Genomic DNA, 26,647 nt, shown 5'->3' with positions numbered 1-26,647 from the left:
TTGGACACTTGATACTGGCTATTTTCCTGACTACTAGACTCAAACTGGTATAGTTTGTACTATTTTTGCCAAGGTAAAAACTGACAAAAATCAACATGGGGGCCACTAGGCTCAGAGAAGCCTACATACACAAACTGCAAATCAGGCTGTTTCATTCACATACCTGGACTTTAATCTTTGAATCACTAGTGCTGAGCAAGATTGGCAGAAGAAGCTGAAAAAATTACAGCAGTGTATCAAGGGCAAAAGAAGTAGCTATAAACTGTAACCAAACATTCACTAAACTGTTGTTTTGTCCTAAACCTCCATGGGGGGTATTTAAAAAATGAGTTTTCCATTGACTGAGTTAATTATTATAGGCCTTTTCTTGTGACCTTGTCCTTTCTTTTTTGGAAATAAATGTTTTGCTGTTGTTGTTTTAGAGTAAAATCATGCGGTGTTTCAGCTCACAGAGTGTGTGTGGGGTATGGTATGTGGACTCTTAGGGGAGCACGTGAGTGCAGGGGACTGGGTGTGCGTGCCTTCAAGTCTGGTGACTCTGGTTCAAGTTTGTTTTGTTTTTTAATTTCTACTCTTATGCAGGAGGACCCTGACCCTAGACAGTGAGGTTGAAGATTTTTGCTGTCTCATCTGACAGGTCCTTTCCTCCACCCTCTCACTTCTATTTCTGTAGATGATTAGTCGTTACTGGTCAAGAGAACTTAGGGCCAGCCAAGGCAGAGACACCTGGTTTGGCATCATGGCAGGGGTAGGGTTTTAAATTCCTCATAGCCTCCTCTTATCACTGTTAAAACTCCCAGAAAAACCTACAATCTAATTCAAAATGATATGCAAATGTAGTTTCAGAACAAATGGCCTACTTTGCCCTCATCCTGAATATTTACAAACTGAACAATTATCCCAGTTTCTCCTACATGGAAATTTAGGAGCCTACACTGCCCCAGAATATCATTTATTTGATATTCACTCAAATTTCTTTCAGTCTCTGAATTTTGGGTCTATGGCCTTTTGCATAGCTATTAAAACCAGTAATCCAGAGCCTGTAGAGTGGGATAAAACCAAGATCAAGTGCTAGATTTCATGTGTTCAGCCATAGCTGGTCTGGCTTTCAGAGTTTGACTCACCTCAGTAAAAGTCCACTAGTATAAGGGTTATGGAGCCAATGTTGGATGGCCATGACTATCTCTCCTCTTTGGGAGCAGTAGGAAAGCAAGATATTAGTAGAGGTCAACTCACCACTGGACTCCTGGTCTGGATTTCTCAAAGAATCCTGATATACAGATGCCAGACAGTACCACAGAATCTTCAGTTATGCCCCCAGGAAATTGAGCTACATCTGATAGGACCCATGATAAATTCTCAAAATTAATCTTGCATGAAAATCACGTAAAGGGTTTAAAGAAGCTCTATGCTCCCACAGAAACATCAAAAAGTAATCAAAAACTGTCAGAGCCAACTATGTCAGAATTCTGGTAAACAGTCAAGGGTTTACAGCAACCAAGTGAATGCTTAATCAAGAAAAATGCAACTTCAAAGTGGTAGGAAGCTCTGTGGTACTTTTATTTGCTTTTCTGCCTTCCCCTCCCCAGTGCAGCAGCTGTCTTAGCCCATATTCCCAGTGTGGTATTCTGGTCCCTAGTTCCAGAGAAAGAAGAGACCTTATTTGTAAATTGTTGGGTATTTCTCTTCTAACCTGTCTGAGGATATCTGGAGGAATGACACAAGATGCTCATCTCCATTTCAGCTAACTTGAAACTCGGGTTGGAAAAGCATAGTGCATGTGAAAACACTGCAAGCTGAACTAACAATCCACAGATGCCTGGGCCACAAGATTACTTTCAAAATGTGCAATAGACTGGTCTATGGCCTGGGAATATGAACTGGGGAGAGTTTCTTTGTGAAGTTAGGACATTCAAAAGCACCATGCATAGAAGGCCATATGCATACCTAGGACAAGACAGAACTCTAAATTTTTATATCGGGCTGATCCTCAGGCTCTGTGTAAGCTTAGCTAAGAGTCAGTCGGCAAAGACTGAAAGATGTGTTTGTACGTTTATTTGTTTCATTGTTTTAAGCTGTGGGCATTCAAGGAAATCAGTCAAAACACTAGCTGAACACAAGCTAAGTAACAGAAATTTCATTGAACACACACAACATACCAAAATTTATCAGAGTCAGCAAAGGCAGTGTCTCTGAGGGAAAGTTATAGCTGTGAATGCTTATATTTAAAAAGAAGAAATAGATCAAATCAACAACCTAACTTACACCTTGAGGAACTAGAGAAAGAAGAGCTAACTAAACTCAAAACTAGCAGAAGGGAGGAAATAATAAGGGCGAGAGTGGAGAAAAATAAATCAGAGAATACAAAACAATAGAGAAAACACATCAAAATGTTGGCGTGAATATGATTTCACTTATATGTGGAATCTAAACAAAAGAATATGTGAATGAACTAATCAGAGACAGTTTTGGGGACACAAAAAACCGAGAGTTGTTAGATGGGTGGGGGGGAGGGGGTTGGGGATGGGGGGAAGGGTGAAGGGATTGGGGGGCGGCTGGTGACCACAGGATGACCTCAGGGTTTTTTGAGAATTACTTTGGGGAACTTATTGAATAGTGTTTGGGGATTTTGTTGGGTGTCCGATGGACATGTGTCCTGTTTGGGAGACCACCTAAGGGATGCTGTGGATGCCTGGTCATGGCATTGTACACCAGAGACTGGACATTAATGAATGCCAACTATAATTTTATGTGTATAATGTGATGGCTCGGTGTGAGGTCGGGGTGGTGGTGGATGGGGGGAAGGGGGTTCACGGTGTGAGGGATGTAAAAATAAAATAAAATAAAATAAAATAAAACTAAAAAAAATTACATAGCAAAGACTGTAAAAAAAAATGTTGACGTGAGGTGAGCCTCGGGAAATCTCCCCTGGAATTTACAACAAATAGAACAACTATAACTCCACAAAGGACTCCTTGCACAGCAGACAGGCAAGACAAAAAGGGTCACTACTGAATTAACCTAAATGTGGGCAAATTGTGCGAGCAGGGGAGGAGGAAAGGGCGAAGTGCACAGACAGGGCCTTGCTGGTGCAAGACGCACACCTAGCTCAGTGCTCTGAGCTCACTGATCCCGGAACTACCACAGCTGTGGGAGAAGGAAGAAATTGAACTGCTAGGGCTCCGTTTATGGCCCACGGGGCTAAGAAAACAGCATATATTACGTCTGAAACCAACGCTCACAGCAGAGACCTCGGAGCAAAGCTGACGGAAGAAGGCGGAAAATAGTGGTTTAAGCCCTCACTGCCAAGAGGAGAACGGAAGCCTTAGGGACTGGCACTAGCCGCCCCCTCCCTACCATCCCAGAGCTCGCCCCACCTTGAACTGCCCAGTACTAGAAGCAAAACAAAAGCAGTGTCAGATAAAAAGAACAGAATAGTTGCACTTATGAGAACTGTGGTCCACAGACACAGATTTGCAGCCCAACTAGTTCCAGCAAAGGGGAAGTAGCTGTGGAAGCAGTACTTGGTGGAGGTCACTGCCATTGCTCTGGGCCACCAATCACAAATCACTCCACCCCTGGCCCCACTTCTCGGGGTGGATCGCTAAAGGAGTACACAGAACTGCTGAAACATATGGGCTCTGAATCTGGTGCAGGAAGAGCTTTGAAACTTCAAAAGCTCTCTGCACACCCACAAGACACTGCGCCCTGTGACCCAGGCAAACATTAACAGAGGAGAAGCCCGACTCCCAGGGAATTTTCCCATTGTGTGAGAAGCTGGAATAGTGCAAAGAAAACATAGCACTACCACGTGAGAGAGAAAAAACAAAGGCTGAAGTCGGAGAGAAAATAAAACACTCTACCAACAAGTACTGGAAAACAAAAGAAACACCTCTTCCTATCAACCTGTTGCAGAAGCCACTCCTGTAGATGTATAGGAAGAGAAATAATAACTCAGTAATTGAAATGAATAACCAAGATAACAAGACAGCTCAGAAAGAAAGTGAAAAGTATCCGGAAAACGTACTTAAAGATATGGAAATATGTGACTTATATGACAGAGAATTCAAGATTGCGGTTCTAAAAAAAACTCAACAAGATGCAAAAAATACAGAAAGGCAGTTTAATGACTCAGAAACACAATCAAAGAACAACATTAGCATTTTACGAAAGAGATTGAAATTTTAAAAAAGAACAAAACAGAATTTCTGGAGATTAAGAACTCAATAGAAGAAATGATGAATGAAATAACCAGCTTAGGTAGTAGAGTTGACCAGATGAAGGAAAGAATCAGTGACATCGAAGATAGAAAACTAAAAATTACACAGATGGAAGAAGAAAGAGATTTGAGACTTAAAAGAAATGAAACAACTCTACAAGAAGTTTCTGACTCCATCAGAAAGAGCAGTATAAGAAAAATGGGCATACCAGAGGACAAGAAAGAGAAAAGGAAACAGAGAACATATTTAAACAAATTGTTGATGAGAAGATCCCAAACTTGTGGACAGAACTGAATTCTCGATTCCAAGAAAAAAACAGAACACCTAATTACCTCAATCCCAACAGGCCGTCTCTAAGGCACATTGTATTAAAGCTGTCTAAAATCGATGACAAAGAAAGAATCCTCAAGGCAGCCAGGGAAAAGAAGACGGTAAGTTACGAAGGAAAGCCCATTGGATTATCATAAGATTTTTCAGCACAAACTCTACAAGCTAGGAGGGAGTAGAACCAAGTATTCAAGTTATTGAAAGAGAGAAATTAAGAGCCAAGAATAATATATACAGCAAAGATATCAGTTACATATGTAGGAGGAATAAAGACCTTTCCAGACATACAGAAGCTGAGGGAATATTCTAACAAATGACCTGCACTACAAGAAATACTAAAGGAGGCTATTTGACCACCATCAACAGTGACATTTTGTGGCACACAAAACATAAAAAGGCGGAGAGTAAAGGCCTGAACCAGAATATGGGAATGAAGAAAGTAAGCATCTAAAGAAAATGGAATACTCTAAATATCAAACTTTATTTTGCAAAAACTTAAGAGTAACCACTCAAAGAAAACACCCCAGAATTGAAATATATACTGATATAAAAGAAGAAACAGAGGGTAACATAATACAATATCACCACACAGAAATAATAGACAACAACAAAAAGGTAAAGAAACAATAAGGACACAGCATTAAGAGAAAACTAAACACAGAATGAAAGGAAATCCTCACATATCAATAATCACCCTAAATGTAAATGGACTAAACTCACCAATAAAAAGGCACAGAGTAGCAGATTGGATCAAAAAAATAACCCAACCATATGGTGTCTCCAAAAGACACATCTCAGCTTCAAGGAGAAGCATAGACTCAAAGTGAAAGGGTGGAAATTGACACTCCAAGCAAATGGTACCAAGAGAAAATCAGGTGTAGCCATAACGATTTCCGATGAAACAGACTTTAGGGTGAAAAAGATAACAAGAGACAAAGATAAATATTTCATAATGGTAAAGGGGACTGACTATACAACAAGAAGACATAACAGTCATGAATATTTATGCCCCCAATAGGGGAACACCAAAACATAGCAAGCAACGACTAACAGAACTGAAAAGAGAAATTGACCAAAACACAATTATACTAGGAAACTTAAATACATCATTGACAGCTATGGATAGATCATCCAAACAGAAAATAAATGACGAAATAGCAGCCCTAAATGACGCATTAGATGAAATGGACATAATTGACATGTATAGAGCACTTCATCCTAAAACATCAGACTATATATTCTTCTCGAGTGTACATGGAACATTCTCAAGTATAGACTATATATTGGGACATAAAATCAGCCTCAGCAAATTTAAAAAGAATGAAACCATACCAACCATATTCTCTGATCACAAGGCTTTGAAATTGGACATCAACTACAAAAAGAAATCAGGAAAAAAATATATGGAGATTAACAAACATACATTTAAAGAACGACTGGGTCAAAGAAGAAATTCGAGGAGAGATCAAAAGATACATAGAAACAAATGACAATGAAAATACATCCTACCAAAACTTTTGGGATGCAGCAAAAGCAGTTTTAAGAGGGACATTTATATAATTACAGGCCTATCTCCAAAAAAAAAAAAAGCCAAATAAATTACCTCATGTTACACCTTAAAGAACTAGAAAAGGAAGAACAAGTGAAACCCAAGGTCAGCAGAAGAAAGGAAATAACAAAAATCAAAGAAGAACTAAATGAAACAGAGAACAAAAAGACAATAGAAAAAATTAATTTGACAAAAAGCTGGTTCTTTGAAAAGATTAACAAAATTGACAAACCTTTGGATAGACTCACTAAGATAAAACGAAGACACTAATTGACAAAATCAGAAATGAAAAAGGGGAAGTTATCACGGATGCAACATAAATACAAAGGATCATGCAAGAATACTATGAAAAACAATATTCCACCAAATTCAATAACCTAGAAGAAATGGACAAGTTCTTAGAAACATATAGCATTCCAAGGCTGAACCATGAAAAACTGGAAAATCTAAACAGACCGATCACCAGAAACGAAATTGAATCAGTCATCCAAAACCTTCCCATAAGTAAAAGTCCTGGACCAGATGGCTTCACTAGTGAATTCTACCAAATCTTCAAAGAGGATCTAACAACTGTTCTACTGAAACTCTTCCAAAAAAACTGATAAAGAGACAATACTCCCTAACTCATTTTATGAGGCCAATGTTACCCTGATACCGAAACCGGGTAAGGACAACACAAAAAAAGAAAACTACAGACCAATATCTCTGATGAATACAGACACAAAAATCCTAAACAAAATACTAGCAAATCGAATACAACAATGCATAAAAATGATTATTCATCACGACCAAGGGGTTCATCCCCAGGGCTCAATGATGGTTCAACATCCGCAAATCCATCAAGTGATACATTACATAAACAAAATAAAGGACAAAATTCATATGATTATATCAATTGATGCAGAAAAATCATTTGAAAAGATACAACTTCCATTTTTGATTAAAACACTTAATAAAATAGGTATAGAAGGAAAATACCTTAACATAATAAAGGCCACATATGACAAGCTCTCAGCTAATCTCATAATTAATGGTGAAAACCTGAAGCCCTTTGCTCTACGTTCAGGAACACAACAGGGATGTCTCCTATTACCTCTGCTTTTCAACATAGTGTTGAAAGTCCTTGCCAGAGCAGTCAGGCAAGAGAAAGAATAAAAGGCATCCAAATTGGGAATGAAGAAGTTAAATGATCACTCTTTGCAGATGACATGATGCTATATACAGAAAACCCTAAAGACTCCACCAAAAAGCTATTAGAAACAATCAACGAATACAGTTAATTTGGTGTCTAAAAAATCAATGTACAAAAGTCCATTGCATTCCTATATACTAACAATGAAATCTCAGAAAAAGAATAGAAAAAAAAATTCCTTTTGCAATTGCAGCAAAAAGAATAAAATACCTAGGAATAAACTCAACCAAGTATGTGAAGGACCTATATGCTGAAAATTATAAGACATTTTTGAAAGAAATTGAAGACAACACAAAGAAATGGAAAGATATCACGTGCTCATGGATTGGAAGAATTAACATAGTTAAAATCGCCATATTTCCCAAAGCAATATACGGATTTAATGCAATCCCCATCAAAATCCCAATGGCATTTTTTTGAAGAAACAGAACCAAAAATCATCAGATTTCTTGGGAACCACAAAATACCCCGAACAGCCAAAGCAATTTTAAGGAAAAAAAGAACAATACTGGAGGTATCGCACTCCCTGACTTTAGCTTTACTACAGGGGCTACAATAATCGAAACAGCATGGCATTGGCAGAAAAACAGACACATAAACCAATGGAATAGAATTGAGAACCCAGAAATAAAACTACATAAATATGGACAGATCATTTTTGACAAAGAAGCTAAAAACACACAATATAGAAAAGACAGCCTCTTCCATAAATGGTGCTGGGAGAATTGGATAGCCACGTGCAAAAGAATGAAACTGGACTGCTACCTGTCACCATATACCAAAATTAATTCAAAATTGATCAAAGACTTAAGCATAAGACCTGCCACAATAAACTGCATAGAAGAAAACATAGGTACTAAACTTATGGACCTTGGGTTCAAAGATCATTTTATGAATTTGACTCCAAAGGCAATGAAAGTAAAAGCTAAATAAACAAATGGGACTATATGAAACTTAAAAGCTTCTGTACAGCAAAAGAAACCATCGTCAAATTTAAGAGGCAACCAACTGAATGGGAGAAGATTTTTGCAAACAATGCCTCCGATAAGAGGCTAATATCCAAAATATACAAGGACTCATGAAGCACAACAACAAAAAAACAAACAACCCAATTGAAAAATGGGCAGAGGGCCTGAAGAGACATTTCTCCAAAGAGTACATACAAATGGCAAATAGACATATGAAAAATGCTCAACATCACTAATCATCAGAGAAATGCAAATAAAAACCACAATGAGATATCACCTCACCCCGGTGAGTATGGCTATTATCAACAAGACAAATAGTAACAAGTGTTGGAGAGGCTGTGGAGAAAAAGGATCCCTCACACACTGTTGGTGGGAATGCAAATTGGTGCAACCGTGATGGAAGGCAGTGTGGTGGTGCCTAAAAAAATTACGAATAGAATTACCATATGACCCAGCAATCCCTCTACTTGGTGTCTACAAAAAAAATCTGAAAACATTTATAGGTAAAGACAAGTTTGCTCCAATGTTCATTGCAGCTTTGCTTACGGTGGCCAAGACATGGAAACAACCAAAATGTCCTTCGATAGATGAATGGACAACGAAGTTGTGGTATATATACACAATGGAATAGTATTCAGTGGTAAGAAATGATGAAATAGGACCATTTGTGACAACATGGATGGATCTTGAGATTATAATGCTAAGCAAAATAATCAGTCAGAAAAAGCAGAGAACTATATGATTTCACTGATATGTGGTATATAAACCAAAAACAACCAAAGAGCAAGACAAACAAGTGAGAAACAAAAACTCATAGAGAGACAATAGTTTAGTGGTCACCAGATGGTAAGTGGGGGTTAGATGAGGGTAAAGGGAATCAAATATATAGTGATGGAAGGAGAACTGACTCCGGGTGGTTAACGCACATTGTAATTTATAGATGATGTAATACAGAATTGAACACTTGAAATTTATATAACTTTACTAACAATTCTTACCCCAATAAACTTTAACAACAACAACAACAACAAAATCAACCAAAACAACCCCCCAAAAAACAAAAAAATAAATAGAGAATGATAATAGGAAAAGATAAACAATAGAAAAAAATCAATGAAACTAAAAGTTGGTTCTTTGAAAAAATATCAACAAAGTTAACCAATTTTAGTTATTCCGACAAAGATAAAAGTTAAACAATCAAACAATTAAGTAAAGTGGGGATATTACTACCAACATTACAGTAATTTAAAAGGATTTTAAAATAGTATTATGAACAATTGTATACCAAAATTTTAAATAAGCTAGATGAAATGGATAACTCCCTGAAAATACACGACCACTTAAACGGTCTCAAGAATAAATGGAAAATATCAACAGAACTATAAAAAATAAAGGGATTTAATCAGTAAGCAAAAACCTCTTAACAAAGAAAAGTCTAGGACAAGATGGCTTCATTAGTAAATTCTGTCAAATATTTAAAGAAGAATGAACGTGAATCCTTCTCAAACTCTTTATAAAAAGAAGAGGAGGAAATAATTCCTAACTCATTCTATGAGGTCAGCATTACCCTGATACCAAAGCCAGATAAGACAGCACAAGAAAATAACAGATAAATATCTCTTATGAATATGGAAGCAAAATTCTCAACAAAATACTAGTGAACTGAAACCAACAGCATAGTGAAAGGATTATACACCACGAACAGGTAATGATACAACATAAGAAAATCAATCAATGTAATACACCATATAAATAGATGTAGAAAAAATCCACACTACCATCTCCATTGATACAGAAAAGGCATGTGACAAAATCCAACACCATTTTGTGATAAAAACACTCAGAAAAGTAGAAATAGAAGAGAACTTCCTAAACATGATACAGGGCACTTATGGAAACCCTCACCTAATACCACAGTCAATGGTGAAAGACTGAAATCTTTTCCCTTAAGATTAGGAACAAGACAAGGATGCCTACTCTTACCACTGTTATTCAGTATTGTACTGAAATTTCTAATCAAAGCAATTAGACAAGAAAAAAAAGCATACAAATTAAAAAGAAAGAAGTAAAGCTATCTCTACCTGCAGATGACATGATCCTATATATGGACAATGCCAAAGAATCCAGAAGAAAGATACTAGATCAAAAAGAATTCACTAAAGTTGCTGGGTACAAGGTCAACACACAAACTGTGTTGTGTTTTTTTATAACTGCAATGAACAACCTGAAAAAGAAATTAAGAAAGCAATTCCATTTCAATAACATCTAAAAGAATAAATAGGTATGTATTTGACCAAGGAAACGAAACACTTGTATACTGAAAGCTACAAAACATTGCTGAAATCAATTAAAAAAGACATAAATAAATGTAAAGCCATTCCATGTTCATGGATAAGAAGACTCAGTATTGTTAAGATGTCAATATTACCCAAAATGATTTACTGGTTCAACGCAATCCCTACCAAAATTCCAAGAAACTTCTTTTTCAGAAATGGAAAAACATATAATCAAATTCATATAGAATTGCAAGGAGACCCAAATAGCCAAAACAACTTTAAAAAGAACAAAATAGTTGGAGGTCTAACAGGTCCAAATTTCAAATCTTATTAAAAGTCTACAGTAATAAAAACATTATGGTGCTGGCATAAGGACAGACATATAGACCAATAGAATAGAATTGAAAGTCCAGAAATAAACCCGTACATCTATGCCCAATTGATTTGTGACAAGGTGCCAAATCCATTTGATGGGGAAAGAATAGCCTCTTCAACAAATGATGCTGGAATTACTGGATTTATACGTGTAAAAGAATGAATTGGAACCCCTCTCTCATACCATATACAAAATTAACTCAAAATTCACCAATGACGTAAATATAAGAGTTAAAACCATATAATTTTTAGTGGAAAACATAGGGGTAAATTTTCACGACCTTGAATTTAGCAATGGATTCTTAAATATGACACCAAGAGTATGAGCCACAAAAGAAAAAAATGGCTAAGTTGGACTTCATCTAAATTTAAAACTTTTGTGCATTAAAGGTCATTATTTAGAAAATTAAGACTCATTCTGTCATACAACTGGCAGCATGAGATGAGCCTCTTGAAATCGCCCCCAGAATTTACAACAAATTCAACAGCTGTAATTCCACAAAGGACTCCCTGCACAGCACAGGCAAGACTAAGAGATGCGCAATTGAAATCATCTAAAGGTTGATCAATCGGGTGAGCAGGGAAAGAGGGAAGGGGGACGTGAGGAGACGTGCGCCGCGATGCAGAACAGAGCTCCCAGCTCCCTGCATTCCAGACTACAGCAATTGCGGGAGAGGGAAGAATTCAAACTGCTAGCTCTCCCCATATAGCCCACTTTCCTGCCTGAGGGATCAGCAAATAACATGGCTGAATCCAACGCTCATGGCAGAGACTGTGGAGCAAAGACTGAGGGAATAAAGGTGAAAATGACAATTTAAACGCTCACTGCATAGCAGAAAATGGAAGACATAGGAACGGAACCTAGCCGACCTCTCTCTACCCTCCCAGTGCTCACCCCACCCCCACCTTCCCAGTGCTACAAGCTGAACAGTCCCAGTGTCAGATCAAAAGGACAGAATATTCGCAGTTCTGAGAAATGCTGCATGTAGCTATGGACTCTCAGCCCAACTAGTTCCAGCAAAGGGGAGGGGGGCTTGGGTGCAGGACTGGCTGTGCTGGTCGTCGCATCCATTGCTCGGAGCCACCTCCCACAACCCACCCATCCTCTGCCCCCAACTATCGGGGCATTTTCCTGCAGGGGTAAACAGCTGCTGAAACACACAGGCCCTGAAACTGGTGCAGTGAGAGCTTTGGAACTTTGAAAGCTTTCCACATCACACAACGGAGGCAGTGCCCTGAGACCCAGGTGACCTACTCAGAGGACAAACCCACCTTTCAGGGAAACCAACCCCATTGTGTGTGAAGCAGGAACAGTGCTCAGAAAATGTAACACTACAGCCTGAAAGGTAATTAAATGCTGCAGTTGGAGAGAAAATAAAACGTTCTACCAACACCCACTGGAAAGAAAAGAAAGACCTCTTCCTACCAACCTGTTGCAGAACCCAGTCCTATAGATACCTATGAAGAGAAATAATAACTCATTAATTGCCATGAATAATCAAGGTAACAAGGCAGCTCTGAAAGAAAATGAAAAGTCTCCAGAAAATGCATTTAAAGACATGGAAATATGTGATTTAAATGACAGAGAATTCAAGGTTGCAGTTCTGAAAAAACTCAATGAGATGCAAGAAAACTCAGACACACAGTTTAATGAACTCAGAAACACAATCAAAGAACAAAATGAACATTGTATCAAAGAGACTGAAAATTTAAAAATGAACCAAATAGAATTTCTGGAGGTTAAGAACTCAATAACATGAGTTGTTAGATGGGTGTGTGTGTGGGGGGTTGGTGATAAGGGGAAAGGTGAAGGGATTTGGAAGCAGCTGGTAACCACAAGATGGCCTCAGGGTTTTTTTGAAAATTAATTTGGGGAAGGTATTCAATAATGTTGTAAAGATTTTGTTGGGTATCCGATGGACATGCGTCCTATTTGGGAGACCACCTCAGGGATACTGTGGATACCTGATCATGGCATTGTACACCAGAAGCTAAACATTAATGAATGCCAACTATAATTTTATGTATATAATGTGATGGTTCAGTGTGAGGTCGGAGGGATAGTGGATGGGGGGAGGGGGGTTCACAGTGTGAGGGATATAAATGATGAACGTCTAAGTATTACCTTGTCTTGTACACCTGAAACTAATAAAAAAAAAGAACTCAATAACAGAAATGAAGAATGAAATAGCCAGTTTAGGTTAAGAGACCTGACCAGATGGAGGAAAGAATCAGTGACATCAATGTTATAAATTTGGATATGACACAGATGGAAGAAGAGAGAGACTTGAGAGTTAAAAGAAATGAAAGAACTCTATAAGTACTTTCTGACTCCATTAGAAAGATCAATATAAGGGGCAGCTGGAAGGCTCAGTTGGTTAGAGCGCAAGCTCTTAACAACAGGGTTGCCAGTTTGATTCCTACGTGGGCCAGTGAGCTGCGCCCTCCTCAACTAGATTGAAGACAACAAGATGCCGCTGAGCTTCTGGAGGGGCACCCTGGTGGCTCAGAAGGTTAGAGCGCAAGTTCTCACTAACAAGGTTGCTGGTTCAATTCCTCCATGAGATGGTAGGCTGTGCCCCCAGCAGCTAACAAAAGAAAACGGCAACTGGACTTGGAGCTCAGCTGGGCCCTCCAAAACTAGACTGAAGGACAACGATTCGGAGCTGATGGGCCCTAAAAAACACACTGTTCCCCAATATTTCCAAATAAAATTTATTTTAAAAAAGGCAAATATTTTTTTTAAAAAAATAGCAACATAAGAATAACGGGCATAACAGAAAGAGAATAAAGAGACAATGGAACAGAGAGTATATTCAAACAAATAGCCGATGAGAACTTCTGAAACTTGTGGAAAGAACTGGGTCCTCATATCCAAGAAGAAAATAGAACACCTAATTAACTCAATCCCAACAGGCCTTCTCCAAGGCACATTGTATTGAAGTTGTCAAAAATCAACAACAAAGAAAGAATCCTCAAGGCAGCCAGGGAAAAGAAGACGGTAACCTACAAAGGAAAGCCCATCAGATTACCATCAGATTTTTCAGCAGAAACTCTACAAGCCAGGAGAGAGTGGAACCAAATATTCAAACTATTGAAATAGAGAAATTATGAGACAAGAATAATATATCCAGCAAAGATATCCTTTAGATGTGAAGGAGGAATAAAGACCTTTCCAGACATACAGAAGCTGAGGAAATTTTCTAACACACGACCTGTACTACAAGAAATAGTGAAGGAGGCCATTCGAACTGAAACAATAAAGGAAAGAATACAAAACCATGAGTAGTATTACTAATAGACAGACAGAAGCAGGAAATAGCAACCTCTACACCAAATAAGACACTATACACTTAAACACAACATGCAGGGTTAAAAAAAAAAGAAAAACACTTAAAAAGAGAAAGAGACAGAGAGAGAAGACAACTTGCTACTTCAGCATAGAAATGAATTCACAGAATAAATGGGGATAACTTGTGACCCAAAAATAAACATAAAAGAGGAGAAAGTAATGGTCTGAATCGGCACAAGGGAATGGAGAAAGGAAGCATACAAAATAAAATGGAATACTCTAAATACGAAACTTTTTTTTACATAAACTTAATGGTTACCACTCAAAAAAACCTGGCATTGAAATACATAACATAAAACAAGAAGAAACAGAGGGAAAAATCACAGTATACCACTGCACTGAAAATATAGGCAGCAACAAAAAGGCAAAGAAACAATGGAGAAACCATTCTACCAGAAAACCAAAGATAGAATGATAGGAAATTCTCATATATCAATAATTACCCTAAATGTAAATGGACTGAACTCACCAATAAAAAGGCACAGAGTAGCAGATTGGATAAAAAAAAACTAAAACCAACCATATGCTGTCTCCATAAGACATATCTCAGCTACAAGAACAAATATTTACTCAAAGTGAAAAGGGTAGAAATTGGCACTCTAAACAAGTGGTATTCAGAGAAAAACAGGTGTACCCATACTGATATCAGATGAAAATTACTTCATGATAAAAAATGTACCAAGAGACAAAAATGACATTTCATAATGGTAAAGGGGACTATACAACAAGAAGACATAACAGTCATCAATATTTATGCCCCCAATCAGGGAGCACCGAAATATACCAAGCACACACTAACAAAACTAAAGGGAGAAATTGACCAAAGCACAATTATAGCAGAGGACCTAAATACGTCATTGATAGCTATTAGTAGATCGTCCAAACAAAAACTAAATAAAGAAATATCAGCATTAAATGACACATTAGATGAAATGGACATAATTGACATTTATATAGCACTTCATCTTAGAACATCAGACTACACATTCTTTTGTAGTGTACATGGAACATTCTGAAGGGTAGATCAAATATCGAGACATAAAACTAGCCTCAGCAAATTTAAGAAGATTGAAATCATACCAAGCATATTCTCTGATCACAAGGCTTTCAAATTGGATATCAACTGCAAAAATAAAGCAAGAAAAACCACAAATATGTGCAGATTAAACAACATACTTTTGAAGAACGACTGGGTCAAAGAAGAAATTGGAGGAGAGATCAAAAGATACATAGAAACAAATGACAATGAAAATACATCCTACCAAAATCTTTGGGATGCAGCGAAAACAGTCTTAAGAAGGAAATTTACATTATTATAGGCCTATCTCAAGAAACAAGAAAAATCCCAGATAAACAACCTCACGTCACACCTTAAAGAATAAGAAAAAGAAGAATAAATGAAACCCAAAGTCAGCAGAAGGCAGGAAACAACACAAATCAGAGTAGAACTAAATGAAACCGAGAACAAAAAAACAATGGAAAAACTTAATGCAACGAAGAGATTGTTCTTTGAAAAGATTAATAAAATTGACAAACCCTTGGCTAGACTCACTAAGATAAAAGAGAAAAAACACACAAAAAACAAAATCAGAAATGAAAGAGGGGAAGTTACCACACATGCCACAGAAATACAAAGGATCATCCAGGAATACTGAGAATGGCTATATGCCACCAAATTCAATAACCTAGAAGAAATGGACATGTTCTCAGAAACAGACTGCCTTCCTTGGCTGAATCTCAAAGAACGAGAAAATCCAACTGCACCAATCAACAGCAAGGAAATGGAATCAGTTATCTGAAATCTTCCCAAAAGCAAAAGTCCAGGACCAGATGGCTTCACTAGTGAATTCTACCAAACCTTCAAAGAGGATCTAACACCTGTCCTACTCAAATTCTTCCAAAAATTGAAGAAGAGACAAGACTCCTTAACTCATTTTATGAGGCCAACCTTACCCTGACACCAAAACCTGGTAAGGATAACACAAAAAAAGAAAATTACAGACCAATATCTCTCATGAATACAGATGAAAAATTCTAAACAAAATTCTAGCAAATCGAATGCAACAATGCATTAAAAAGATTATACATCACAACCAACTCGGGTTCATCCCAGGGGCACAAGGAAGGCTCAACATATGCAAATTCATTAATGTGATACACCACATAAAGAAAATAAAGGACAAAAATCATATGATTATGTCAATTGACGCAGAAAAAGCATTTCACAAGATGTAACATCCATTTATGATTAAAACACTTAATAAAATGCCTATAGAATGAAAATACCTAAACATAATAAAGGCCATATATGACAAACCCTCAGCTATAATAATATCGTACTTAAAGGTGAAAAACTGAAGCCCTTTGCTCTCCGTTCAGGAACCCCATATTTAAAAAAAAAATCACAATTCCTTTTACAATTCATTTTACAATTGCAACAAAAAAAATAAAATACCTAGGAATAAATTTAACCAATGATGTGACTGACCTTTCTACTGAAAACTATAAGACATTTTTAAAAGAAAGGGAAGAAGACACAAAGAAATGGAAAAACATTCTGTGTTCATGGATTGGAAGAATAAACATAGCTTAAATGACCATATTACCCAAAGCAACACACAGTTTTAAGACAATCCCCATCAAAATCCCAATGGCATTTTTTAAAAAGAAATAGAACAAAAATCATCAGATTTGGATGGAACCACAAAAGACCCCGAATAGCCAAAGCAATCCTAAGAAAAAGAACAATTCTGGAGTTATCACATTCCCTGACTTTAGCTTGTACTACCCGAAAACAATAATCCAACCAGTATGGTATTTGCAGAAAAACGAACACACAGGCCGATGGAATGTAACTGAAAAACACAGAAATAAACCCACATAAACGTAGACAGATAATTTTCCACAAAGAAGCCAGAAACATACAATGGAGAAAAGACAGCCTCTTTAATAAATGGTGCTGGGAGAAGTGGAAAGCCACGTGCAAAAGAATGAAACTGGACTGCTATCTGTCAGCATTTACCAAAATTAACTCAAAATGGATCAAAGACCTAAACCTAAGACCGGAAACAATAAACTGCATAGAAGACATAGGTACTAAACTTATGGACTGTGGTTTCAAAAAAGATTTTATGAATTTGACTTCAAAAGCAACGGAAATCAAAGCTAAAATAAATGAATAGGACCATATCAAACTAAAAAGCTTCTGCACAACAAAAGAAACCATCGACAAAATACAGAGGGAACAAACTGAATGGGAGAACATTTTTGCAAAGAACGCCTCTTATAAGGGGCTAATATCCACAATATATAAAGAAATCATAGAGCTCAACAACAAACAAAACAAAACAATTAAAAAATGGGCAGAGCTCCTATGTTGATTGCAGCACTTTACACAATAGCCAAGATATGGAAACAACCGAAATGCCCATCGGTAGATGACTGGATTAAGAAGCTGTGGTACATTTATACAATGGAGTATTACGCAGCCATAAAGAAGGAAGAAATCTTATCATTTGCAACAACATGGATGGATTTAGAGAACATTATGTTAAGTGAAATAAGTCAGAAAGAGAAAGACAAGTACTATATGATCTCACTTATATGCGAAATCTAAAGAAAAGAATAAGTGAATGAACTAATCAGAAACAGTTTTGGGGACACAAAGAAAAAACCGAGAGTTGTTAGATGGGTGGGGGGGGTTGGGGATAAGGGGAAAGGTGAAGGGATTTGGAAGCAGCTTGTAACCACAAGATGGCCTCAGGGTTTTTTTGAAAATTAATTTGGGGAAGGTATTCAATAATGTTGTAAAGATTTTGTTGGGTATCCGATGGACATGTGTCCTATTGGGGAGACCACCTCAGGGATACTGTGGATACCTGATCATGGCATTGTACACCAGAAGCTAAACATTAATGAATGCCAACTATAATTTTATATATATAATGTGATGGTTCAGTGTGAGGTCGGAGGGATAGTGGATGGGGGGAGGGGGGTTCACAGTGTGAGGGATATAAATGATGAACGTCTAAGTATTACCTTGTCTTGTACACCTGAAACTAATAAATAAATAAAAAATGGGCAGAGGACATGGATAGACATTTCTCCAAAGAGGACTTACACATTTCCAATAGACATATAAAAAAATGCTCAACATCACTAATCATTAGAGAAATGCAAATAAAAACCACAATGAGATATCACCTCACACTAGTCAGAATGGCTATCATCAACAAAATAAATAGTAACAAGTGTTGGAGAGGCTGTTGAGAAAAGGAACCCTCATACACTATTGGTGGGAATGCAGACTGGTGCAGCTGCTATGGAAGGAAGTGTGGATGTTCCTCAAAAAATTAAGAATTCAATTGCCATATGACACAGTAATCCGTCTCTTAAGTGTCTACCCCAAAAATCTGAAAACAGTTATCTGTAAAGACGTATGTGCTCCAATGTTCATTCTTGTTTATTTATGGTGGCCAAGACATGGAAACAATCAAGGTGTCCTTCAATAGATGACTGGATAAAGAAGATGTGGAACATATACACAAAGGTATACTATTCTGTCATAATAAAAGATGAAATAGTACCATTTGCGACAACATGGATGGATCTTGAGATTATGTTAAGCGAAAAAAGTCAGACAGAAAATGTCGAGAACCATATGATTTCACTGATATGTAGTATATAAAATTGAAAACAACATAAGAACAAGACAAACAAATGAAGAAACAAAAACTCATAGACACAGACAATAGTTTAGTGGTTACCAGAGGGTATGGGGAGGAGGGTGGTGGTAGATGAGGCTAAAGGGGTCAAATATATGGTGATGGAAGGAGAACAGACTCTGGGTGGTGAATACACAATGTAATATATAGAGATGATATATTACAGAATTGTACACTTGAAACCTATCTAACTTTCCTAAGAGTTATCATCCCTGTTCATTTTCTATTGCTCCTTTTATTTTGTTTTTCATCTCACATGCAAATTAAAATATTCTCCGCACTTCTCCCTTCCCTCCTCCCGCTGGAGCAATGCTCACCCACCTTTAGGTGAATTCAGTAGTGAGACACTTCGTCTTGCCTGTCTGCTGTGCAGGGAGTCCTTTGTGGAGTTATAGTTCTTCGATTAGTTGTAAATTCAGAGGAGATTTACAGAGGCTCATCTCACGCCGTCATTTTGATGCCCCAGCTGTCCTTTACCCCAAGAGTGAAGTTTTGACACATTCTGTAACGTGGATGTATAGCGAAAACATTATGCTAAGTCAAATAAGCCAGGTACAAAGGACAAATATTTTATGATTCTACTAATATTAAATATCTAGAAAAGGTAAATTCATTGGGAGAGAAAATAAATTAGCAGTTACAGGAGTCTGGGGAGAAGAAGAAATGCGGTGTTAATGCTTAAGGCTCACAGAGTTTCTGTTTAGAGTGATGAAAAAATTTGGAAATAGATATTGGTGACAGTGCCATAACATTGAGAATGTAATTAATGCCACTGAACTGTACACTTTAAAATAGTTAAAAAGGCAAATTTTATGCTACATAATTTTACAATAAGAAATATGGAGATGTGGTGGAATAGGATGAGAAAAAATGGTTACAGTAAAAATAACTCCCAAGTTACAAAAAATAAAAACTTGAAAATGGAAACAAATGTATCTTGTGTCAGAAAGCAAGTCAGTGGTTGCCTGGAGAGGGAGACATTACAAAGGAGTAGGAAGAAATTTTGGAGGTGATGGATATAAGCATTAGCATTATATTGACTGCAGTGTTGGTTTCCTGATATATACATACATCAGAATTAATTAAATCAGAAATTTTGAAAAAATTTATTGGGGTGACAATTGTTAGTAAAATTACATAGATTTCAGGTGTACAATTCTTTATTACATAATCTATAAATCCCATTGTGTGTTCACCACCCAGAAGCAGTTCTCCTTCCATCACCATACATTTGATTCCCCTTACCCTGATCTCCCACCCCCCACCCCCTTACCCTCTGGTAACCACTAAACTATTGTCTGCGTCTATGAGTTTTTGTTTCTCATTTCTCTGTCTTGTTCTTTTATTGTTTTTTGTTTATATACCACATATCAGTGAAATCATATGATTCTCTGCTTTTTCTCTCTAACTTATTTTGCTTAGCATCATACTCTCAAGATCCATCCATGTTGTCACAAAAGTTCCTATATCATCTTTTCTTATCACTGAATAGTATTACATTGTGTATATATACCAAAACTTCTTTATCCATTCATCTATCGAAGGACATTTTGGTTGTTTCCATGTCTTGGCCAACCGTAAACAAAGCTGCAATGAACATTGGAGCACACGTGTCTTTATGGATAAATGTTTTCAGATTTTTTTGGTAGATACCCAGGAGAGGTATTCCTGGGTCATATGGTAATTCTATTCCTAATTCTTCTTTCAGGAACCTCCACACCGCCTTCCGTAATGGCTGCACCAGTCTGCATTCCCACCAACAGTGGATGAGGGTTCCTTTTTCTCCAAAGCATCTCCAACACTTGTTACTATTTGTCTTGATGATAGCCATTATGACAGAGGTGAGGTGATATCTCATTGTGGTTTTTATTTGCATTTCTGTGATGATTAGTGATGTTGAGCATTTTTTCATATGTCTATTTGCCACTTGTGTGTCCTCTTTCGATAAATGTCTCTTCAGGTCCTCTGTCCATTTTTCAATTGGGTTGTTTATTTTTTTGTTGTTGACTTTCATGAGTTCCTTGTATATTTTGGATATTAGCCCCTTATCAGAGGCACTGTTTGCAAAAATCTTCTCACATTCAGTTGGTTGCCTCTTTATTTTGTTGATGGTTTCTTTTGCTGTACAGAAGCTTTTAAGTTACATATAGTCCCATTCATTTATTTTAGCTTTTACTTCCATTGCCTTTGGAATCAAATTCATAAAATGCTCTTTGAACCCAAGGTACATAAGTTTAGTACCTATGTTTTCTTCTATGCAGTTTATTGTGTCAGGTCTTATGCTTAAGTCTTTGATCCATTTTGAATTAATTTTGATACATGGTGACAGATAGCAGTCCAGTTTCATTCTTTTGCTCGTGGCTATCCAATTCTCCCATCACCATTTATTGAAGAAGCTGTCTTTCCTCCATTGTATGTTTTTAGCTTCTTTCTCTAAAGTTATCTGTCCATATTTATGTGGTTTTATTTCTGGGTTCTCAATTCTATTCCATTGATCTATGTGTCTGTTTTTCTGCCAATACTATGCTGTTTTGATTACTGTAGCCCTAAGTACAAGCTAAAGTCAGGGAGTGTGATACCTCCAGTATTGTTCTTTTTTTTTCTTAAGATTGCTTTGGCTGTTCAGGGCCTTTTGTGGATCCAAACAAATCTCATGGTTTTTGTTCTTTTTCTTTAAAAAAATGCCATTGGGATTTTGATGGGAATTGCATTAAATCTGTATATTGCTTTGGGTAATATGGCCATTTTAACTATTGATTCTTCCAATCCATGAGCACGGAGTGTCTTTCCATTTCTTTGTGTCTTCTTCAATTTCTTCATAAATCTCTTACAGTTTTCAGCACACAGGTCCTTCACATCCTTGGTTAAGTTTATTCCTAGGTATTTTATTCTTTCTGCTGCAATTACAAAAGGAATTGCTCTTTGGATTTCTTTTTGTGAGATTTCATTGTTAGTATATAGGAATGCAATGGACTTTTGTACGTTGATTTTGTAGCCAGCAACTTTACTGTATTCGTTGATTGTTTCTAATAGCTTTTTGGTGGAGTCTTTAGGGTTTTCTATATATAGCATCATGTCATCTGCAAAGAGTGATCATTTAACTTCTTCGTTCCCAATTTGGATGCCTTTTATTTCTTTCTCTTGCCTGATTGCTCTGGCATGAACTTCCAACACTATGTTGAAAAGCAGAGGTGACAGAAGACAGCCCTTTCGTGTTCCTGAATGTAGAGCAAAGGGCTTCAGTTTTTCACCATTAATTATGAGATTAGGTGAGGGCTTCTCATATATGGCCTTTATTATGTTAAGGTATTTCATTCTATACCTATTTTATTAAGTGCTTTAATAAAAATGGATGGTGCATCTTGTCAAATGCTTTTTCTGCATCAATTGATATAATCATATGATTTTTGGCCTTTATTTTGTTTATGTGATGTATCACATTGCTGGATTTGCAGATGTTGAACCATCCTTGTGCCCCGGATACGAACCCCACTTGGTCGTGATGAATAATCTTTTTAATGCATTGTTGTATTCGATTGGCTAGAATTTTGTTTAGGATTTTTGCATCTGTATTCATCAGAGATATTGGTCTGTAGTTTTCTTTTTTTGTGTGTTGTCCTTACCAGGTTTTGGTATCAGGGTAATGTTGGCCTCATAAAATGAGTTAGGGAATACAGTCTCTTCTTTCATGTTTTGGAAGAGTTTGAGCAGGATTGGTATTAGATCCTCTTTGAAGGCTTGGTAGAATTCACTAGTGAAGCCATCTGGTCACGGACTTTTGCTTTTGGGAAGGTTTTGGATGACTGATTCAATTTCATTACTGGTGATTGGTCTGTTTAGATTTTCCAGTTCTTCATGGTTCAGCCTTGGAATGCTATATGTTTCTAAGAACTTGCCCATTTCGTCTAGGTTATTGAATTTGGTGGCATATAGTCCTTCATAGTATTCTTGGATGATCCTTTGTATTTCTGTGGTGTCCGTGATAACATCCCCTTTTTCACTTCTCATTGTGTTAATTAGTGTCTTCTCTCTTTTTATCTTAGGAGTCTAGCCAAGGGTTTTCAATTTTGTTAATCTTTTCAAAGAACCAGCTCTTTGCCACATTAATTTTTTCTATTGTCTTTTCGTTCTCTATTTCATTGAGTTCTGCTCTGATTTTTGTTATTTCCTTTCTTCTGCTGACCTTGGGTTTCACATGTTCTTCTTTTTCTAGTTCTTTAACGTGTAACAGGAGATTATTTATTTGGGATTTTTCTTGTTTCTTGAGATAGGCCTGTAATGATATAAATTTCCCTCTTAAAACTGCTTTCGCTACATCAAAAAAATTTTGGTAGGATATATTTTCATTGTCATTTGTTTCCATGTATCTTTTGATCTCTCCTCTAAATTCTCCTTAGAACCAGGCGTTCTTTAAAAGTATGTTGTTTAACCTCCATGTATTTGTGTTTCTTCCTGCTTTCTTTTTGCAGTGATATCCAATTTCAAAGCCTTGTGATCTGAGAATATGCTTGGTATGATTTCAATCTTCTTAAATTTGCTAAGTCAGATTTTATGTCCCAATGTGTGCTCTATCCTTGACAATGTTCCATGTACACTCGAAAAGAATGTATAGTGTGATGTTTTAGGATGAAGTGCTCTATATATGATACTTATGTCCATTTCATCTAATGTGTCATTTAGGGCTGCTATTTCGTCATTCATTTTCTGTTTGGATGATCTATCCATAGCTGTAAATGATGAATTTAAGTCCCCTAGTATAATTGTCCTTTTGTCAATTTCTCCCTTCAGTTCTTTACTAGTTGCTTGGTATATTTCGGTGCTCCCTGATTGGGGGCATAAATATTGATGACTCATATCTTCTTGTTTTATAGTCCCCTTTACCATTATGAAATGTCCTTCTTTGTCTCTTGTTGTCTTTTTCAGCCTGAAGTCTGTTTCATCTGATATCATTATGGCTACATCTAATTTCTATGGGTACCATTTGCTTGGAGTGTCAATTTCCACCCTTTTACTTTGAGTCTATGCTTGTCCTTGTAGCTGAGATGTGTCTCATGGAGACAGCATATGGTTGGGTTTAGTGTTTTGATCCAATCTGCTACTCTGTGCCTTTTTACTGGTGAGTTAGGTCCATTTGCATTTAGGGTGATTATTGATATGTGAGGGTTTCGTGTCATTCTGTCTTTAGTTTTCTGGTAAGGCTATGTCTCCATTGTTTCTTTGCCATTTTGTTGTTGTCTATTATTTCTGTGTGGTCGTATTCTATGATGTTTCCCTCTGTTTTTTCTTTTATTACAGTATATATTTCAATTCTGGATTTTTTTTAATTGGTACCCTTAAGATTATGTAAAAGAAAGTTTGATATTTAGAGTATTCCATTTTCCTCAACAAGCTTACTTTCTCCATTCCCATAATACTATTCAGGTCTTTACTCTCCCCCTTTTTCTGTTTCGCTTGCCACAAATTGTGTCCGTTGATGTTGGTGGAATAGCCTCCTTTAGTATTTCTTATAGTGCAGGTCATGTGTTAGGAAATTCCCTCAGCTTCTGTATGTCTGGAAAGGTCTTTATTCTTCCTTCATATCTAAAGGATATCTTTGCTGGATATATTATTCTTGGCTCATAATTTCTCTGTTTCAATAGTTTGAATATTTGGTTCCACTCCCTCCTGGCTTATAGAGTTTCTGCTGAAAAATCTGATGATAATCTAATGGGCTTTCCTTTGTAGGTTACCGTCTTCTTTTCCCTGGTTACCTTGAGGATTCTTTCTTTGTCATTGATTTTAGACAGCTTCAATACAATGTGCCTTGGAGAAGGCCAGTTGGGATTGAGGTAATTAGGTGTTCTATTTGCTTCTTGGATTTGAGGATTCAGTTCTGTCCACAAGTTTGGGAAGTTCTCATCAACAATTTGTTTGAATATATTCTCTGTTCCCTTCTCTCTTTCTTGTCCTTCTGGGATGCCCATTATTCTTATATTTCTCTGTCTGATAGAGTCAGAAAGTACTTGTAGAGTTCTTCCATTTCTTTTAAGTCTCAAGTCTCTTTCTTCTTCCATCCATGTCATTTCCAGGTTTCTATCTTTGATGTCTCTGATTCTTTCCTCCATCTGGTCAACTCTACTACCTAAGGTGGTTATTTAATTCTTAATGTCTTCTATTTAGTTCTTAATTTTCAGAAATTCTATTTGGTTCTATTCTAAAATTTCAATCTCTTTCGTAAAATGCTCATGTTGTTCTTTGATTGCGTTTCTGAGTTCATTAAACTGCTTTTCTGTGTTTTCTTTCATCTCGTTGAGTTTTTTCAGAAGTGCAATCTTGAATTCTCTGTCACATACTTTCCACATGTTTCCATATCTTTAAGTTCCTTTTCTGGAGACTTTTCACTTTCTTTCTCAGCTGTCTTGTTGCCTTGGTTATTCATGGCAATTACTGAATTATTATTTCCCTTCCTAGACATCTATAGGTGTGGCTTCTGCAACAGGTTGATAGGAAGAGGTCTTTCTTTTGTTTTCAAGTACTTGTTGGTAGAATGTTTTATTTTCTCTCCGACTGCAGCCTTTTTTTTCCTCTCTCACACAGTAGTGCTATGTTTTCTCTGCACTATTCCAGCTTCTCACATAATGGGGGGATTCCCTGGGAGATGGGCTTCTCCTCTGTTAACATTTCACCTGGGTTATAGGGTGCCACGTCCGTGTGGGGATGCGGAGAGCTTTTGACGTTCCAAAGCTTTTTCTGCACCAGTTTCAGAGCCTGTATGTTTCAGCAGTTCTGTTTACTCCTCCAGGGATCTGCCGAGATAGGTGGGGTCAGGGGTGGGGTGAGTTGTGAGAGGTGGCGAAGAGCAATGGCAGCGACCACATCCACACCGGTTCCTGCTTCCACAGATCCCTCCCTTTTGCTGGAACTAGTTGGGCTGCAAATCTGTGTCTGCAGTCCACAGTTCTCAGAACAGCAAACACTCTGTTCTTTTGATCTGACACAGCTACTATTCTGCTTCTAGCACTTGGCAGGTGGGGGCGGGGCGAGCTCTGGGAGGGTAGGGAGGGGGCGGTTAATCTCAGTGCCTAAGGCTTCCGTTCTCTGCTCAGCAGTGAGGGCTAAAACCACCATTTTCAGCCTTCTTTCCTCTGTCTTTTCTCCGAGGTCTCTACCTTGAGCATTGGGTTTAGCCGTGTTATATGCTGCTCCCTCAGCCCTGTGGGCCATAAGCAGAGCCCTAGCAGTCCGAGTTCTTCCCTCTCCTGCAGCTGCGGTAGTTCCGGGATGCAATGAGCTCGGAGTACTGAGCTAGGTCTGTGTCCTGCGCCTGCATGGCTCCGTCTCCGCACTTCTCCCTTCCCTCCTCTCCCTCTCAAGCAATTTTCCCATATTTAGGTGAATTTAGTAGTGGGCCTCTTTGTCTTGCCTGTCTGCTGTGCATGGAGTCCTTTGTGAAGTTACTGTTGTTCAATTAGTTGTAAATTCCAGGGGAGCTTTACAGAGGCTCACCTCACGCTGCCATTTTGATGACGTCCCTCCAAATCATACATTTTTAATATGTACAGTTTATCATATGCCAATTATTCCTCAACAAAGTAGTTTTCTTAAAAAATGAAAACTTATTAAGGAAACAGTATTTTTTAAGAATTGGTTTACATAATCAACAAAACATGCCCAGTCTCTCCTGA

The sequence above is a fragment of the Rhinolophus hipposideros genome (assembly GCF_964194185.1).
Source record: "Rhinolophus hipposideros genome assembly, chromosome: X".
Lineage (NCBI taxonomy): Eukaryota > Metazoa > Chordata > Mammalia > Chiroptera > Rhinolophidae > Rhinolophus > Rhinolophus hipposideros.
Note: the sequence above shows the minus strand (reverse complement) of the source record.